Here is a 13680-nt window from a genome sequence, read left to right on the forward strand (position 1 = left end):
CGCTCTTCAACAAAACATTAGATCTACAAGAAAAACAAAGTATTCATTGACCTTCAATTAATCACAACACAATCCAGTTTGAAGTGACACCAGCCTGAGACCATCCCGAAGGTAGCGGCGTTTGAAAAACACTGAAATTCCATCTGTCGCTAAAACCCGAGGGTGATAAATTGACGACTAAAACATGAAAATCGGAATGAAAGAGTGCTCAAGATAGCAAGCACAGTGTGAAAATAGACACACACGGAATGTGTTTTAGTGAAAGTGGTCCAGCAACCGATTATTCACTACCCACGTTCCTGTTAGCGGAGTGATACACTACCTTTATGAAATGCGCACTTGCGTTATCAAATGAATCTGGCTACTCCATTTAGATTTAATGGTCTTCAAATACATTAAGCCATTTGTGTGTGTGCATTTGAACTGAATTTCGTTCTTATATTTTACATCCAAAGCCTTGAATTTACATTAGTTAATTTCAGAATAATCTTTATATAGTTTTTAACACAGACACATTGAAATGCAAATATTTGACCATCGTGTATGTCTTGTCTAAAAAGTATTTTCTTCCATCTTGGAGTTGCTAAACAACGCATATGACGTACACCAACTCATCTTAGTATCAAGCCATTAGATGCATTTACAAGTTAATGTCCTCGGCAATTATCAAAAAGAGAGAATAGACTAATAAACATCACTTCAAAGAGAACTGTTTCCATGGCAACGAGAACTGGGAGTAATCTTTTCTGACATTTGCTGACCATCAAAAGACCTTTGCCTTGGACGTTTTTATGAAATAAACCCATAATTACCCCTGCTTTTGATTTTTTTATGAAATAAAACCATAATTACCCCACCCATCTAACACCCTTTATACTTAACATATGATATACTGCTTCCACATGCAAACCTATTTGTTTGATGTGTCCATCAATAGTTGCTGACAAACAACTTGATCTTCTCTTTCGTCTTGATCATGCCAAGATAATTATCGTATAAAATGTATTTGAATTAATTGATATTCAGTCGAAGCCTGTTGGCTCGATCTCGCTTGGCTCGAATTCCTCGTTGGCTCGAAATGTTTGTAAAGGACTGATTTCTATAAATTATATTGAAGGCAAGCATTCCCGGTTGGCTCGAACTTTCCAAGGCTCGAGGTATTTTCACCGGTCAATGGGAGTTCGAGCCAACGGGGTTCGACCTTAAAATGTATTGGATGTGAATTGATAAATCAGGAGTCACATTTTACTTTTAAATGAAACACAATATGTACTAGTTGTAATTAGCTTTGTTTGGGCTTCCTAAGATTATAATGCAAATACCTTCTAAAGACTATACGTTTTGGGATTTAATGGTTTCAATAACAATGGTTGTCAAATTGTAATGTTTATATACACCGTGAGACTTCTGTTTGCATGTAGGAAGCCGGGGGAAATACGTGAAGAATCATTATTGGAAATGACACAATGTTTGCTTTTATCATACACTTGCCAGCTAAGAATGCCCCCGTCGGTTTTAATCATCATCGCAGAAAACAAACAGGCGCTTTCTGCGTCCGAAATATGTCTGGCATCCGAATATAAGCTGCCGTTGGCTACAATGCGCATGTCAGAGCCTTCCCTGTGGTGCATTCTGGGAATTCCAGTCATGTGTTTTATTATGACAAAGGCGTTTCAGCTCCGTTACATTCATTTGATGAAAGAGTATGGCATTATGAGAAAAATATGACAGCATATTTTTAGGTTTGTTTTGTGGAACCTGTAGCAGGTCAACTTGGTGGGTTACATTTGGTAAATTCATTACGGCATATATCCCTCTTGTTATTCGTCTGAAGTTCGCTGTAGCTCATTGTGTTGGTTTGGCCAAGGAAATGATTTCGTTAGGGCTACATCCTATTCAAAGTAGCTCATTGTGTTGGTTAGGCCAAATAAATAATTTGGTTAGGGTTACATCCTATTCAAAAGCATGTAGGGTAGGTAGGCTTTTTCTAATAGGCGTTAAAACAAAAAGCTTTGGTTTAGGTACAGAAAATATAATATAATGTATTGGCCTAAATAAATGTTTTGTTTTTAATTTACAGCTACGTGGCCACAAAATTCCCAATTGAACCAGAACCAGAATATTGTTAATATTAATTTATTTGTATCTTCATCATATGCATTATTTTTTTGGATCATCAAAGTGAAATAAGTTATACAGGCAAATGCATAAAGTTAGATAACAAATTGGGTATCAACCTATAGTGTGAGCCTTTATGGTTAAAAACTTAAAACTGATAACTTTTGAGTTTGCTGACTATGTTATTGAACTAATTTTGCTATACTGTTCGCATTGCAGTTTTAATAATTTAAGTTTTATAATCATAAAACACACCACAAACTTTATAGAGTCTAGCAACCACTTGTTGTGTGCATAATGCGGGCGCCCTTTTCCCAAGCTAATGAAGGACCACGGGGCGGTTTAAGGCCGTACCCACTGATTTACAGGCCCATTTGGCGCTCGTAAATCCACTCAACAGCTTCATAAGCTGTAATCAGCCCGATAAACATTTTGTTGCCCTTTCCCATCGTCTTATATATGGCCATGATGTTTTAATATTCATATGCTACCAATGAACTGAACACAGTAATTTGATCCAATTTCAGATAGCCTTGATTTCGGCTAATAGCCCAAACAGAAGCGATATCGCTTTTCAGGAAATTGTTTGTAAAATTTAACTGTTGCCATAGTAAATTGAAAAGTCATCCAGTATTTAGACGCTCGTTAAGGGCACGAACGTTGTCGGAGGCGGAAGAGAAAGATCGACTTTAAGAGTCATTACTCTGACCTTATTGACCCTTTCCGGTTCGCGACTGAGACGCTTGTTTTCGTGTTTGACGCATAGGTAGGGGGTAATGTATGTTAAATACTTACTATGATTATGTATACAGTCGAACCTCATTGGTTCGAACTCACAGGATCTTCTCCTCCGACATGTTGTATAATGTTCATATGCCAAATTATGGAGCCTGATGTGTTTAGAATTAACTCCGAAACTCTTAAAGTTTCAACTTATTTAATTTACTCTGATTGTGAAGCAACATTATATGTAGTATAACTCTCACTGCACGATGTACCGCGAGAAAGTGGTCTTGTGCTGTGGGGGGGGGGGGGGGCCGGAGTAACCGGAGGAAACCCACTTGTCCGGCTTTGTGACCACAATGCAAACTCACATGCGCCCAGGCATGAAACCCTATGAAACCCTTATTCATCGTTAACTGCATGATTTGTACAGTTGGTCATGACACAGCAAGCTCCTTTCACCAACATTTTTATAGAAAATAAAATTCTGCCTAATTTCAAACCGAGCCAATTTTGGATGAAAATATTACCATTGAGAGTACATATGGTGAAGTCAGTGATGAAAATGTAAATGTGGTTAATGCCTTTGCAATAACATTAAATTTGACTTTTTCAATATGTGCAGTTATATGTAACAGTATTGAAAATCACCTGAAATCAAGATACCATAACAAATTTGGAGATAAATGACTCTCATTTCTTCCTTTACGCCAGTTGATCCGCCATACAATTTGATTGACTGTCAGCCAGAATATTTTGTAAGGGAATATATTGATTTTCAATCCTTTTTATATCCTCACATTCTGTGCAAGGGTTTTCATTATTCAGCGTTCTTTGAAGATTGACGCGGAAATTGTAATAGAAGCGAATTAGTTTTTCTGGGTCGTTAGTGAAACATAAGAAATAATTATGATGGCGTTACATGGAAAGAACGACAGAAGTTTGCGACGAAGTCCGTTTCATAGGCTGAAATCTCCCGGGGACTAGTTTGCGTGAGATTTTCAAGAATGTTTTTGTCAGGATAATTTCGTAAATTGGAGAATTTAGTTTGACGTTTTCATTATCTTACACATAAAAGTACAATGTCATAAAATGTTTTATAATTGTTGCTTATTTTAAACGTATATAAAGGGCGATAATGAATACCCTTGACCTATCACCTCCCTGCTTTATATAAGCAGACTTAGAGCATGAACATATAAGTATTATGAAGAACAATATAACATTTAGAATATGACATATAGTCGTTCAATAGCGTTGTAAGTGTGATGTTTTAATCGTTGTTTCTAGTGTTACAAGTATCAATTGTATCGAACGCTTTTCAATAATTAATGAATGATTCATTAGAACTGTTCTGTAGCAAAACTAGTAAGGTTATTAAAACTGTTTTATTTGACTACCCGCGGAAGTACCGTGTGATTTTTTTCCTTCAATTAGTATTTCTAGTAAGTCTATCAACATGTAATGTAGTTAGCTTATTTGTTTTTATGAAATATGATCAGTTTCGGCCATAATTTGTCTTGTAAACATGTATACGTGGAATATAGGGATACATATGTTTCCAGTTGACAACGTCTTTAATAAAGGTAATTTAATAAATTGTATGATGGTTTTCTTTCCATGACATTTTCTGTCATAATTTGGTAGATCACATCATTTTGCTTTCAAATTATCTTTCATTTTACAGGTGATATTCTATCAAAGACCTAATAATTACAGAATTAATATTGAACTTGCGTTAAGAACATCAGTAAACAATATTTGTATGCGAGTTATTATAGCGATTCTGCTAATATGTGTGCATAAATCATCATTTTGTCCGTGTAATCATTGAGCCTTAGAGTGCTATTTCCTGGTTTTAGTAGCTATTCAAAACCTCAATCCGATTAGTATTCATCTGAAAGTTCACTGTAAGAAGTCACCGATACGGCTACCTTTGATCTTAATTAAACAATACTATCACACTGATTGCTGTGTTAGGTAAAATCAATCATAAATTCATTCTTATCAAACCTATGTGCGGAATTATTTGTATCTGAAATGCCGACTCCTTTAGTGGATATCGTAGGGGTTGGTCACTTGAATGCGTGTTGCGATGCTATTCTGAAGACTTTCTCTATGAAAGGAAAGATATCCTATCGTATCTTGTGGGTGCGGATATAGAAGAAATCTGGTTTGATTTACGCTTTAATCAAATACGGTGAACGAGAGTTGTTTAGATAAGGCTTTAATGCTACTGTATGGTGATTTTCTCACCTAGTTGAAATAAGGCAAAAAGATAATACTGCCAGACAAGTCAGACAGGGTTTGTGTTATCTTCTTGTACGTTTTGTAGAAAATATGTGCCCCGAGTTGGCCCGACAAAAAGTTGGAAAATACACGATATAGAACCTATAGTCTTCGTACAGTCGTGCCTCGTTGGCTCGAACTCCCAGGGACGGAGAAAATACCTCGAGCCTCGAAAGTTTCGAGCCAAGCGGGAATGCTTACCTTCAGAGTATAGAAATCGGTCCTTTACATCCACTTCGATCCAACGAGAAATTCGGGCAAAGCGAGTTCGAGCCAACGGGGTTCAAGGGTATATAAACACAAAATGCATTGATGACGAATTCAAAGCTGAATCTGCACGACAAAGGTTCAGACATGGTAATAGAAATGTGTCCTACATCTTCACAGATGTTAGTTTCAAATGACTTTAAATGTGCTTACTCACTGTGATTGTTTATTGCCGAGGAAAACATAAACTCTCTTTGAATATTGAAAAAGATTGGTTGAAATTGAATATTTACTGTGTGTTTATTACGTTTCAGCAAAATTGGTGCAATATTTATGATCACGTGTGTGAACGCTGTATTGTGAGAGAAAAAAAATCTAAGTTGGTTTTGATTGCTACCTAACCAATAAAGTTGACAATGACGCAATGATTGGTTTTGATATTAAAGTATCTCTGGTTGAAAATAAAATATTAACAGCTGATTTTTATCGCCAACGGGACACCATAAAACAGTTTCGACAGCCAAATGAATAACATGACAAGGATATGATTTATATACAGTTTCTGGATGATAAACCACCTAGTTTGTTGAAATATATAGCACATGTATGTGGCCTTTTTGTAGGTGTTTTATGTGGAAGGCATCATTTGACAATAAAAACAGAATTTCTTTCACTTTCAAAAGACTTATTGTAGGTGTAATGAACTGTCGCATATTTCTTATAACGGTGAGATGTTAGTAGCGAAGGGACTTACGTCAGCATGCAGTGACGTGTACACAAGAACAAAAAATACCTTTAATATCATGCACTAAAATGACCGGGGGTATACCGGGGATGGCCGGGGAAATGGGCCGTGTTTTTACATTCCAGGTGGCCCCGAGCGGGGACATGGGCCTTACTTAGGGTCTCTGGTGTGCGGGTGCATATGGCGGGGATTTTAACATCAGTTCGTCCCCGCAGGACGGGGATTTTACCCGGGCTTGGCTGGACCGAAAGACAAAGTCACGGCTATTCCCCGGACCTGGGGGGGGGGGGGCGTGGTTACAATTGACTGGCGCATTATAACTAGTCAATACGAGTGTGTACCTAAGCAAACACGATATCTTAACAAATGTAAAAGTATGTACAGTTGAACCTCGTTGGCTCGAACTCCCAGGGACCGGCGAAAATACCTCGAGCCTCGAAATTCGAGCCAAGCAGGAATCCTCACCTTTAATGTAAAAATCGGTCCTGTACATTCACTTCGAGCCAACAAGGAACTCGAGCCAAGCGATTTCGAGCCAACGGTGTATGTATTTTATAAATTATAGGAAATTCCCTTAACAACTATATATTCTAATTAGTTCTTAATATCTTCATTGTCCAATGTTGGCGAGTTTAGAGATTCGTATGAGAAAGCTTGTTGTACACTTTGACAAGGAACAAGGAAATTCGTGTGTTTGAACAGTGTTTAAATATAGCCACATCTTTCATCGGACGAATTTATAGAAAACATGACTAACATGTATACGTTTGAAACCACGTATGCAATCTACATCACCATACCTATTTAATTTTTGCTCGATTTGTAGAAAGCTTTCAGCTTATTTTAAACACTCTCTAGTCCGCTTCCTGTGTCAAACTCACCAGTACCTAGTGGCCTTATGTGAGGCAACAAGAACGGTCCCTGCGACCGGGGATCGAGCCGGGCACCTCTTGGTCGAGATGCCTCTACATTGATATACGAACCATATGTTAAAATAGTGGTTTATTATTGCTTTGCTACGCCATTTAGACGACATAAGCAGGGCGCAGCCCGACTACCAAATTAATTGTTAAGTGAAGCAAAAAAAATACCTTTCTTAATGTTGGCGCGAATGTCTATGCATGCGCGAACTGCTGAATAACCCACTTGATAAACTAGAACCAATAAATGACTAGATGGCGGTCGTGGTCGCCGTATGCATTCTTAGTGACTATAACAGAATCTGTCCGGCCATGACATGAGAGTAAACACTCAGACAGTGCAGAAGCACACAGGCTACAGTTTCGTAAAAAGATCAGCGTCCGGAAATTAAGCTCCGTCGTTTATACCATAAATCTTAAACATCGAAATCTAATATACAATGCAGTATGCAGATCGTATTTTATTTCGTACATTCATTATTCTGGTAACATACACAATTCGGATGCCCTCTGTTAACTTCGATAATATTCAATTAAGGAAGCAACTGTTCCGATCTGCTTGCTTTAATTACAGTCGAATATTGACATCTGACATTAACTGCAGCCATTTGCACGCCATTTTCACGTTTGAAATGTAATTTGGATCGTTACTTACTTTCAGTATAGGACGTAAACTGTGATTTTATTACATGCAGTATGCCAAATTGATGGTTATTATGTAAAAAAAAAACATTGATTACTTCAAAGTACACATAAAATTTCATTTTCCCCCTACAACCACCTGTATTAACTGCAAGCGAAAATGAAGTGAGTAATTTTCTTCCCTCATTTCAGCTTATTATATGATAAATGACGGTTTTAAAATCCTTCTTTAAAACCATATTGCCTTTGACTTTGTAACAAAAAACATGATCCATTTAAATGCGTGGCTTTTGAAGGCGTTTCGCGTGGCATCTTTTTAAAGCTGCACTCTCACAGATCAAACGTTTTGACAACTGTTTTATTTTTATTTTTTTGTCTTGAAACGTGCCAAATTTTGCGACAATCCATGGAAACCAGTTATATAAGACTGCTGACAAAAAATTAGATCGCAGATTTTTATATTTAAGTTCAAAGATTGATGTTTTAAGCATTTTTCTTAAACCGAACGGTTTAAGCTATAAAACATTTATTTTCGAACTGAAATATGAAAATCTACGACCTGAGTTTTTGTCAGCAATCTTATATCATTGATTTGCAGATATTTACGCAAACATTTGCCCTTTCCAAGACAAAAAATAAAAAAGTCGTAAAAATGGTAAATCTGTGAGAGTGCAGCTTTAAATTCGATCACAGAAATACAAATTATAGCAATACACAAAATATACTGTGCTAAACTGTAAGAAACTGGTAGACATTATTTGAAATTAGTCTGACACAAACGTGTTTAACAAATAGCCCCGTCCCTCCAAAGTGACTTTAATATTTGTCACACTGTACGTTTTTCAGCAAGGACTATTTGACAGGCAGTGTAAGGTTAATGTTTGTCCGGGACAAATAGTGTTCTTGTAGATTTGTCTATCTCGTTGTAAACACCCGTGAACTATGCGTATCCTTGACCATAACTGTCATAACTATAAAATATGGTAGGTCATAATTGAAGTCACCAACCATAGATTATAATACTTATATACCATCAATGCTCCATTATCAGCGAATGTTGCTTAAACAATCAACGAAAATATTACTCGGTAATGCTTATGATTTATAAATGAGGGTGACAAATACCCCCACCCCCAACCCACCCATTCTCCCTGAGAACCGAGAATGCCTTCGAAATCGTTCGTAGCAATTTATAATCAGCTTTTGTGAGAGTCTGCGTACCATCTAATATCAAATTCTGGGTTTGTGCGTACCGCTTACCACTCTCTGGAGTCCCGCGTACCGCGTACATAAAAGTTGGATTCTAGCCTCATATATATATATATATATATATATATATATATATATATAGCATAACGAACCAATTACATGGTTTGAACTAGAACTAGCATTTTGTGTTTTACATGCGAATATGTCTAAAGATAATTTATCCATCATTAATACAAAACAAATGCTACTGGTAATGTTTCAATGTAAAGTTACAGAATTTTAGGTTTGAATATATTTTTTTAACTTTCCATCGAGAGATATGTGTTTATATTGAAATGGTGTTATTTAAAAAACAAATTAATAATATTGCTATTTAATGATATATTTGGTTTCTTTTATTACCTCCCTTTAATGGATCATATCAATATAGTGGGGTTTTTATGGTGTTATTCAAACATGAAATTCATGCAAAAACAGAATAAAAGTAAACTAATATATAATCTCATTATTTATATCTAAAATGCACTAACACATATGTGCATCCTATATGCTAGGGCCTACCTTAAACTTAACCGACTAAACTCTAGCATAAGGTTTTAATTTCAAAGACAAGCAGCTTGTTTTATACCAGTTATTTTCTTCAAATTATGACAGTTCTGTCGCTTCTCATTAACCGAAATGTAAACTGTACCATGAAAACAAGAAACAAGACATCAAAAAAAATATCACAATAAATGAAACTACAAATAGCCCATAAATATTTTTAAACAAGCTTAATAATAAAGTTGTAAGGCTATAAAACTGTCAACGTTTTCTTGTTACGTAACGTCGCAGTTAACGTAGCGCTAACGTGACGGGCGTGCAAGATGATGGAACGTTATTGCCGCTAACGTAGACATGTGGCTTGCGCCTTGCGTTGACAAGAACGCGCGGAGCAGTAACGTTAAAACTTGGGTGCTACATTTTTGTCGATTGTTTAACCAGCTTTTCGTTTCCATGAAAAGGTTTTCTTTAAATACATTTTAAACTCAAGACAATTGTATTTTTGCTTTAAGACCATCATTACAAAGCACTTGCAAACATGGTCTGCCATTATAACGTAAGCAATACTAATTTTATTATCACACGTTTCGAGTAAGATTGATAAAACTACGGTCGTATTAACGTGAAAAGTAGCCTTCCCAGACTCAAATGGAGATAGCTTTGTTAGGAGCTGAGGGTCTATTTTATTTCAAATTTCATATATATGCATGAAAACAAACCTTCTCATATGTAACATTTTGGTTTCATATATTAAAGTGACACTCTTATTAAAAATCAGTACTTACACATGTATAAAAAAACATAGATTTAGTAATACACCTTTAACTATATACTTACTAGTAATAAAAAATGTATAATAAAACTCGGTATCCTTCTTAAGAACCTTTGTTGTCGACATTTATTCATCCGTTTTGGTATATGAAAACATTTGTATTAATTGTGGTAAATTTTATTTGAGAGTAAGAGTGCATCTCTTAAAATATTTCTTCTTTTTTATTACAGATCACAACGTGTGTTGTCAGCCCGTGTGTTCATGGGCTGTTTTATGGCCTTGTTAGGTAATGTAATCATTGTCATGGTCTTGTTTTGATGGGTTTATGATCCTTGTACCTTTGTTTTCACGATACTTTTGACAATAAGTTTTTAATAATTGAAATAGATGGATGTTTCATACATACCTTTATGGCATGGGAGTTGGACTAATTCATCTTGCAGTTAATGAATACTGAACGCTGGGCCAATATTCACTAACGTGTTGAGTCTGAGATGGAGACTCAGAATATCTGAGATTGAGGCTAAGACTGTCTAAAATGGATACTCAGACTGTCTGAGATTGAGACTAAGTCGGTCTGAGATGGAGACTTACACTGTCTGAGTTTGAGACTAAGACTGTCTGAGTTGATACTAAGACCGTCTGAGTTGACACTAAGACTGTCAGAGTTGATACTAAGACTGTCTGAGTAGAGACTAAGACCGTTTGAGTTGAGACTCAGACTGCCTGCGATTGAGACTGTCTGAGTTTGAGACTAAGACTGTCTTATATTGAGACTAAAACTGTCTGATATTGAGACTCATACTGTTTAAGATTGAGACTCAGGAATAGGATTTGTAATTCAACAAAAAATCATCAATATCACTGCCATTGAAGAAACAATAGGTTATACTAAAACAAGTCATATATATCAGATACTTATGCAATTTATGTTATCATCATTAGTTTGCTGATTCTGATATTACAACAAGAAACTGTCTTGCATTTCAAACTCAATTTGATAGTAAACTTTGGTCCTAACTTTCCGCCTCAATGCGTTGCTGAACTATCAATGTTGGCTATCCTTGAGGTTTTATTTTACATCATGGGTTGAAATGAAATGAAAGGGATGTTTCAAATCACCTTCATCGTTTATTAATATGGATAAATGTAGACACACCGTCTTAATCAAAAATACATTACGAGTTCAAAACTGTATATTGCTTCTATCTTACTTGAGTTATTAGATTATGATTACCCTTATGTTATGATATAACATATTGTAGCAAATACATTTTAAAATTGCTTCATTCGAAATATATAAATGGCTTCTTTCTTTATCAAGTTATAAGATAAATGACGATCGTAATACTTATATATGTATATAGTTACTTATTATTTAAGTGCAATGAATGCCTTCGTTTATAACATTCTTGAAAAGCCACGTTTAAACGTAATTAAACTTGGTTGATGAATGTCTCTGAGAAAAAGTATTGGTTATGCACCAGTCAATTGTAACCACGCCCCCCCCCCCCAAAAAAAAGTCCGGGGAATAGCGGGGACTTTGACTTTCGGTTCAGCCAAGCCCGGGTAAGATCCCCGTCCTGCGGGGACAAACTGCTGGTAAAATCCCTGTCAAATGCGCCCGCACCCCAGGGACTCTAAGTAAGCCATTTTGGGCGCAAAGACAAACCACCACATTCACCTGGACCTGCGGGGCCACCTGAAAGGTAAAACACGGCCCATTTCCCTGGTTATCCCCGGTATACAACCGGACCTGTGGGAGGGTGGCGTGGTTACAATTGACTGCATTATTTAGTTCATGTAATACAAAAAAAGAAAGCATTTCAAGGGCACAACAACGACCATATGAATAAGTTGGTTTTACCTGCATTTCACGATCTATTACCGGCGGTAGATAATTAAATATGACGTCACGATCCTCAGTGACGTCATCAGTACCCAAGATATAGTATATGAAATATTTGGCTTTATTTGGCTTGTTTGAAGCGATGAATTATACATATATTATACATAGATAATGATACATGTGTGCTTTAGATGCAATATTGCAGTTTGAACGCGTCCGAGGTCCATTTCCTCATTACTATATCTGTAGGACTTTCCTTCAACGCATCGTGGAAACCCGTCTATCCAATTCATGCATTCATCTTTTTCACTTTAAGCCAATTTTATAAAACCTCGTCAAAGCTAATTAACTCATCAGGAAGATTAATCCCTTTTAGATTGGTTCCATTTAGGTCTGACTTTGTGCCCGTTTCCCAGGAATTACTTCCCCCTGAGTGCTCCCAGATAATGGCCATATGGCTGGACGGCCGGAAAGGGTCGCCAGTTTCACACCGGTCACTTTTCGAGATCATTTGATAAATTATTTTACCCTAATTCCATGCAGTTTATGGAGTTTTAAACTGGTGATGCTGTAGATTTCTTCTTCGGTTATAAAGAATCGTGCTTGAGTTACTTCTTGGGCCGTTTTCTTAGAGTTTTTTAGTGAAATATTACAACTAAGTGAAAATTTCCGAATTTTTAATGCTAAATTCTTTGGAAACCTTCTATTTTTAATCAAATCTATTCATATGTTGTTGTTGTTGTTTGTTTGCTTTTTGGCGGGGGGAGGGGGGGGGGGGGTTGTCGGATCTTTTTCCTGCTTAATTTATTAATTTTGTTTTAAACATTTTTAGTTTTGTTTAAATTGGACTTCAGAATTCATTTTTCACTAAGTTTTTTTTTACTCAGATGCTTTTTAAAAAACGGCCTCTGGACACAACCCTGTGTAAGGACCAACTGACTCACAGAAGTCCGGGACAATGCATTACCATGACAGCTCATAGTCATAATGCATCTTAAGTCATTTCCTATCTTAAGTATTAAATTTTCAGTCATATTAAAAGAAATGTATAATTGTTTTTAACATTAAAGTATCTTTTTTTTCAATACGGTCAAATAAAAATAATGTATTACATAAATCACTAAGTTTGTGTTTTTATATCATATGACCAATGAGATACTCAATTTAGGAAAGTGACTTAAAGCTGCACTCTCACAGTTTACCATTTTTACAACTTTTTTTTATTTTTTGTCTTGGAAAGAGCAATTTTTTGCGTAAATCAATGATATAAGTTTGCTGACAAAAAGTCAGATCGCAGATTTTCATATTTCCGTTCGAAAATTAATGTTTTATTGGTTAAACCTTTACTAACCGTTACTAACGGTTTAAGAAAAATGCATAAAACATCAATTTTTGAACTTAAATATAAAAATCCGCGATCTGATTTTTGTCAGCAGTCTTATATAACTGGTTTCCGTGGCTTTTCACAAAAATTGGCTCGTTCCAAGACAAAAAAAAAATCGTTCAATCTGTGAGAGTGCAGCTTTAAGATGCTTTTATGCTTAAGATGCTTGCCAGTCCAGACCAACCGAATTACAGCCATTCAGGTAGGCAAGCTTATTAAGTTGTACAGTAGACCAACAGTACACCCGTTGGCTCGATGTCCCAGGGACCGGCCAAAATA

The sequence above is a fragment of the Mya arenaria genome, chromosome 3 (assembly GCF_026914265.1).
Source record: "Mya arenaria isolate MELC-2E11 chromosome 3, ASM2691426v1".
NCBI classification, from domain to species: Eukaryota; Metazoa; Mollusca; class Bivalvia; order Myida; family Myidae; genus Mya; species Mya arenaria.